Here is a 7116-nt window from a genome sequence, read left to right as displayed (position 1 = left end):
TGGGTTTGGGGAGAAGCTGATTAAATGCTATACTGATCTCCCAGTTCATCCCACCACCCCCTTCCCACCCTGGTAACCATAAGTTTGTTCTCTTCATCTGTGACTCCTTTTCTGCTTTGCAAATAAGTTCATCTGTATCATTTTTCTAGATTCCACATATAAGCGATATTATATGATATTTGTTTTTCTCTCTTTCTGACTTACTTCACTTTGTATGTCTATATACAGCATACGTATATATATACACTACTATGTATAAAATAGATAACTAGTGCTCGCTTCGGCAGCACATATACTAAAATTGGAATGATACAGAGAAGATTAGCATGGCCCCTGCGCAAGGATGACACACAAATTCGTGAAGCGTTCCATATTTTTTTGTTATAAAGCAGAAACTAACACACCATTGTAAAGCAATTATACTCCAATAAAGGTGTTAAAAAAAAAGTTATATTTACACTATTCTGTAGTCAATTAAGTGTGTAAAACAATGTACGTATCTCCATTGAAAAACACTTTATTGCTAAAAAAATGCTAACCATCATCTGACAATGCAGGGTTGCCACGAACCTCCAATTTGTAAAAAACGCAATATCGGCAAGTACAAGAAAGCAAAGCATAGTAAGATGAGGTCTGCCTGTACAATAAAAATGGCAAATTGCTATAAAAAATAAATAAATTAAATTAAATAGATAACTAATGAGAACCTGCTGTATAGCACAGGTAACTCTACTCAATGCTCTGTGGTGACCTAAATGGGAAGGAAATCCAAAAAAGAGGGGATATATGTATACATAGAGCTGATTCACTTTGCTGTACAGCAGAAACTAACACAACATTGTAAAGCAACTACACTCCAATAAAAAATAAAAAAATAAAAAAAAATAAGTGCCACACCTCACCTCACACATCCTTGTACATTACTCAGCACTGTGCACACGCTGAAGTTTGCACCATCCACCCACCTACCCATTTACTGACTCCTTCATTCATTGAACAATCAGGCGGAGGGACTCCCATTATTTGTGTATAAGAAAAGCAGAAGTGAATAAGCACCTCCTCTCCGCCTAAATAGCTCATAAATAGCTCATGGGGAAAACAATCAGTCAAAATATACTTAGGATGCAGTGGCATGAGAAATGGGCTTGTGGATAAGACGTGCCACCTGAACTCAGAGGAGAGATGGAGCCACTCACCTACCGACCCTCGCCGGAAAGCTTTCATTTAAATTATACCGTTTACTTCTTATAAATAACCCTTTAAGCTGCGATTCTCTCATTATACAGAGGAGGCAACAAAAGCCCAGAGAGGTGAAAGGACTCCTCTAAGGACACACAGCCTTTAAATGATAGCAGGGCCAGACTTGAATCTAGGTTTTCCTAAGCTAATTCCAGTTCCCTGCTCTCTGTGCAGCCGGGGCCTTTGTCCAGTGTTCGTCTGTGGTTTGTGGCATTCATATTCCTAGACAGCAAATAAGACCATGCCTAGCAGTTCATTTCTGTTTGAGCAACTCTTAGAAGAACAGCACTGCCGCTTCTTTTTAAAGCAGCTGTCCACTTTTTTGAGAAATGCAAAAAGAGGATGGGACCGCTTTTTCAAAACGAAATCCACATTTTTTTTCTTATTGCTGGGTCATATAGTAATTCTACGTATAACTTTGAGGAATTGACAAACACTTTTCCAGAGGGGCTGCACCATCTTACATCAACATGACACATACAGGAATCGATGAGGCTTGTCTTCCTTCACATCCTCACCAACATTTCTTATTTTCCATTATTATTATTATATTATTATTTTATTGATAATACCATCTTATTTGGTATGAAGCGGTATCTCATTGTGTGTGTGTGTGGTTTTTTTTTATGGTTTCTAAAACAACCCATTTTTCTTTTAACATCTTTATTGGAGTATAATTGCTTTACACTGTTGTGTTAGTTGCTGCTATATAACAAAGTGAATCAGCTATACATATACATATATCCCCATATCCCCTCCCTCTTGCGTCTCCCTCCCACCCTCCCTATCCCACCCCTCTAGGTGGTCACAAAGCACCGAGCTGATCTCCCTGTGCTATGTGGCTGCTTCGCACTAGCTGTTTTACATTTGGTAGTGTATATATGTCCATGCCACTCTCTCACGTCGTCCCAGCTTACCCTTCCCCCTCCCCGTGTCCTCAAGTCCATTCTCTACATCTGCGTCTTATTCCTGTCCTGCCCCTAGGTTCTTCAAAACCATTTTTTTTTTTTTTAGATTCCATATATATGTGTTAGCATACGGTATTTGTTTTTCTCTTTCTGACTTATTTCACTCTGTATGACAGACACTATGTCCATCCACCTCACTACAAATAACTCAATTTCGATTCTTTTTATGGTGGAGTAATATTCCATTGTATATACGTGCCTCATCTTCTTTATCCATTCATCTGTGGATGGACATTTAGGTTGCTTCCATGTCCTGGCTATTGTAAATAGTGCTGCAATGAGCATGGTGGTACATGACTTTTTTTGAATTATGGTTTTCTCGGGGTATATGCCCAGTAGTGGGATTGCTGGGTCATATGGTAGTTCTATTTTTAGTTTTTTTAAGGAACCTCCATACTGTTCTCCAAAGTGGCTGTTTTTTCAAGGAAACCAATTATATTGAAATTCAGCCATCAAAATAGTAAAACATTTGTGACACTGTAGTACACACCTGTGCTTCTTTAACACATTAAATACTTAGATATATCTGCAGTAACTGTGAAGAGAGAGGACGATGTCTGTGAGGATGAGGTCATAGGTACCCCGAATACACTACTGTGTGATTTGCTGTCTGCAGTCATATGGGAGGAAATGCTACATCTTAGATGGAGGTTCATGAAAATACAGATGCAGGTATCTACAAGATGTGGGTGTATAATAAGGAAGTAGTCTAAGCCAAAGGCTCACAAAAGCTTAGTGTTTTGAATAAATTGATTGCAGTCAAGGTTAAATGAAAAGGTATTAAATAACACCTTTGTTTGCTTTACCCCATTTTTTAAGTGATAAATTCCCTCCTCTGACACGCTTCTGAACAGCCGATAGTCCGGCATTCGTTCCTTGGACCTGACCTCCCTGTAAAGCCAGGGATCCCCTTCTAGCTGTATTTTTCTCTGGTGTGCATGATTTCTGGGCCAAGAGAAAGAGAAAATTTTAAATACACAGAGGCATACTGATCAGTAGAATTGTATATTTATTTAGACATATGAGAGAATTTTGCTCTGTTAAAATTTCTGTGTTGGGGAGTGCGTGGCAGCCTGACCCAGGATGGTCTTATTTGATCTCTATTCATATTACTGCTACAATCCACAGAAAAAAACACTGAGTAAAGTCAGTTGGCCCCACCATTGCCTACTTTAGGGGGAATGAGGCGGATGCCTGACAGCTACTCGCTCCAGCCTTGGCTAAGAGTTTATATGACTAATCTGTTTATAGTAAGAAGCCCTGACTGGATCACTGAGACCCTAAAGGAAATAGCAATCCGAAGAGTTTATGCAAACTAACATCCTTATCTGCTCACTGGCCTAAGAGGTGTGAAGGGCAAGACTGGAAATGGCCTCTGTAGGAATCCCAGCTTAAACCTTTGACCAGCTCTGTTCCTTAGGCACGTGACGTCAGCAGACTCACAAAAATCCTGAACGTTTAGCCATGGGCTCTCACGAGCCAGCATGAGTGGATGTTAGCATCCCGCTGCTGGGCACCTGAGCCCGCTGGATTCTTTAATATTCTTCCTGCTGGCCTTGTTCTCACGGGCAGCCCTCTCTTCCCTTTATTTCTTGTTCCTTCCTTATTAATTTATTAAAGTGGTCCAGCTCTGACACTCCACCGTTTCTGGTCTGGCCCCCTGTCCTATTCCCAGGGGTCCTTGAGGCCTTAGCGCTTGGTGTGGCCTGAACTGGACCATCTTGTTCTCTGTTTGCTGTAGCTCCGCTCTGATTCCTCCACCATCTGCCACCTTCCCTGCTTCTCTCTGCTCAGGCCTCCCTCTGCCCACTTCACTCTCAGCATCTCTCCAACTTGCAGGCGGTTTTTTCCCATATTTTATTCAGGAATTACATTTCACAAGTCCTCTCCCTTGTTTGCAAATTCAAAGGAAGATATTGATCCCTGGAAGATGTCTGCTCTTGGAAAAGGCTGAGGAGTTTGCACAAAGAGTGGGAAGCAGAGCCAACCGTGGCTCAGGACGCTGATGATTTCTCCTTTCTTAACTGCTGAGATGTTATATAGACGAACCTAATACCCAGACCTGAGGGGCAAGAGGGAGGACAGAGTTTTTGCTTCTGTGTCATAGAGAAAAGCCGCCAAAATGTGATTAAGCTTTTTGAGTTAAAACTTAATAAAAACGCTTTTGCTATTGGTTTCCATGGCTGTCCAATGAATAGAGTGAATACATTTATAGGAAACACAAAAGGCGGTTTTAGAGCTGGGCAGGACGGAAGACGTATGCCTTCTACTATTTGCTCCTGTGATTTTAATGCCACAGACCCGCTCAGGAGTCTGGAAGATGCTGGTGGGAGCGTTTTCTTTACAAAACCTGAGCAGGTTTAAACTTCTTCCTAAATAAGGCAAAGACCTGGATGCTGAGGACGACTCACCTTCTTACTAATGAGTTTACTGCTTCTTCCAAGATAGCTGGCCTTGAAGAAGACAGAAGGGAAAGATGCTGTCTGGTCTCCTAGATCTTAGGAAAGTATTCTAGGGGTCTTTGGCCATGGGGAAGATGCCACAGCTGCCCCCACTTCTCCTCTTGGCCACCAGGACTTGTGGTAGAGGAAGATGTGTTAGAAGTACAGTAAGTCCCCCACATACGAACGAGTTCCGTTCTGAGAGCGCGTTTGTAAGTCCAGGTCGTTCTAAGTCCCACAAACTTAGCCTAGGTCCTCAACTAACACAATCGGCTCTCTAGTATTGCACTGGAATAGGTTTATAATACTTTTCACACAAATAATACATAAAAGACAAACACAAAAAATAAAGAAAACATTTTGACTCTTACAGTACAGTACCTTGAAAAGTACAGTAGTACAGTACAACAGCTGGCATCCAGGGGCTGGCATGGAGTGAACAGGCAAGAAGAGTTACTGCCTGGAGGAGGGAGAGGAGGTGGGAGATGGTAGAGCTGAAGGATCGTCAGCAGTAGGAGACGGAGGGCAAGCTGCAATTTCACTCACGCCTGACGTGGCTGGCACAGGTTCTGGTTCCGTTCAGTTCTATCTACCCTATTGAAAAAATGATCCAGTGATGTCTGGGTAGTAGCTCTTTTTTCCTCATCACAGATGACATGGTAGCACTGGCTGAATTGCATTCTGAATAGCTGCTGCAGCCTTCGTGTACCGTTCTACGTTCGGGTCCTGTGCCTCAAAAACTAACAGTGCCTCCGCAAATACAGAAAATCCCCTTGCCATTTCCTACATCGTGAATCTTCTCAGTTCTTCAGTTACTTCTTCTTCCTCTTGTCTCTCTTCGTCCTTTCTCTGGGCCTCCAATTCCATCAGGTCTTCATTAGTAAGCTCCTCGTGTTGCACAGCAAGGAGTTCAATGAAGTCATGTTCCTGAAGATCTAGCTCCAGCTTCTCCCTGAGGGTCACTAAGTTGCTGAAGACCTCTTTGGACTCCTCATCCAAACACACGTTCACATCTTTGAAAGTTCACAGCTTGAGGGTTCGTATGTAGGGGACTTACTGTAGTAAAGATCAATGGGGTGGCGAGGTGGCAACAAGGAATAATGAAAAGGGCTGTGAGGTGAGGAGTCTGAACTCAAGTCCCGCTTGTAACTTACTTCCCTGAGGGCTGGATCCCAAATAGTCACGTCTCTGGTCCAACAAATGCCTCCAATGACTCAACGGGGACAACCTCTCTCTTCTTTTACCTGCTTGATTTCTGAATCTGCATGACTGCCCTGAGAGATGACTAACACAAAGAGTTCCAATTTATTTAACATCTCTGTGCCTCAGTTTTCTCATCTGTAAAATGGGTATAATAGGAGTAACTACTGAAGTTGCTTCCATGTGAAAAAATATATGAACTGCACTCTAGTTTCTTATCTCCAACTGTCGACATAACATCTTCTCTTATGTCTAAGACGTCCTAACTTTATAACGACCTTCAGAGAACACCGGAAGGGCTTGTAACTTACTTCCCCTCTTAAGACAAAAGAGCCTGTGAGAGGTGGAGAGACCATGAAATAATGGTTCTATAAGTGCAGAGAAAGCTGCTATAACTCTGCCACCCCTTAGGAACAGCATGTCACTGTCACTGAAACAGAAGATTGAAAATCGGTCCATGCTATATAGAAGTTGGGAGGAAAAAAATAAGCCAGGCACATCTTGTTTCAATATTCAACAATATTTTCAAGGACCTTGGAAGAGATCATAAAAGAGTCAGGGACCTAAAGGGAAATTAGAACCTTGTTTTCAATTCCATTTTGACCTGGAAATGAAATGAAAGCCTTGATAGTAATGACTTGATCTGGTGGGTAGAAGCCAGGGATGCTGCAAAACATCCTACAGTGCACAGGACAGCTCCTCACAACAAAGAAGTATCTGGCCCCAAATGTCAGTAATAATGCAGAGCTTAAGAAGCTCTGATATAATGGGTTCCATTTGCCAATGCTTGTTTTAGAGACAGGAATGTGACTTAATTCCAGTTTATTAAACTTAAGGCAAAGTCTGCTGTAAAGTCTCTGAGAAAGATTCTCTCATTCCTAAGAAGAGGAATCAGAAGAGACTATGTCTCTCCCTTGTGGCTGTTGTAGTGTTTGGATGTGATGTCTTGAACTGTTGCAGCCACCTTGAGACCATGAAGGGAACCATTTTGAAAGCAATTCAGCAATATCCAGTAAAGTTGGAAATGTGTATGACTTATAACCTATCAAGTTCACTCACAGGTATATACCCTGGAGAAATCTTTACACGAGTGCACCAGGAGGTGGTGTATAAGCATTCCCAGTAACGCTGTAACACCTACAACCCAGAAATACCTAATATGGGAACGGGAAAATGGATAGTTAAATTGTGATATAACTAAGACACATGAATATTCAGCAGTGAAAGTGAAGAAGTTATGCATGTGGATGCATATCTCAGATACTAAG

At 41.9% G+C, this 7116-nt stretch overlaps 1 non-coding gene across 1 annotated transcript; it reads left to right on the top strand.

The window, feature by feature from the left end:
* Window positions 1-271: 271 nt before the first annotated feature.
* LOC133086368 (U6 spliceosomal RNA) lies at window positions 272-378 on the top strand. The gene has a single exon (XR_009700124.1). It is a non-coding gene; the product is annotated as a U6 spliceosomal RNA (small nuclear RNA).
* Window positions 379-7116: the final 6738 nt, after the last annotated feature.

The sequence above is a fragment of the Eubalaena glacialis genome, chromosome 2, assembly GCF_028564815.1.
Source record: "Eubalaena glacialis isolate mEubGla1 chromosome 2, mEubGla1.1.hap2.+ XY, whole genome shotgun sequence".
Lineage (NCBI taxonomy): Eukaryota > Metazoa > Chordata > Mammalia > Artiodactyla > Balaenidae > Eubalaena > Eubalaena glacialis.
Note: the sequence above shows the minus strand (reverse complement) of the source record. Positions and strands in the feature narration are given on the sequence as shown.